Raw genomic sequence first — 260 nt, 5'->3', positions numbered from 1 at the left:
TTTTATCTATCTATCTTACCGATATCATTCTTTCACTTTTTACAAATTCCATAATAATAAGGCCCCGATATTTGTTATGCCTTTTATAATTTACTTATAATTCGTGTTTAACTCGAATCTATAAATCTTCTGTCTATTCATGTCTGTACTTTAATCTATGTAAGGAATACATCTGAATGATATAATTTCCTGTCAACAGAATTCCGAAATATTCAGCAATAAAGACTAACACAAGATTGTATTTTACGTAACGATAGTTG

This window comes from Penaeus monodon, chromosome 29, assembly GCF_015228065.2.
Source record: "Penaeus monodon isolate SGIC_2016 chromosome 29, NSTDA_Pmon_1, whole genome shotgun sequence".
In the NCBI taxonomy this organism is placed as follows: Eukaryota; Metazoa; Arthropoda; class Malacostraca; order Decapoda; family Penaeidae; genus Penaeus; species Penaeus monodon.
Note: the sequence above shows the minus strand (reverse complement) of the source record.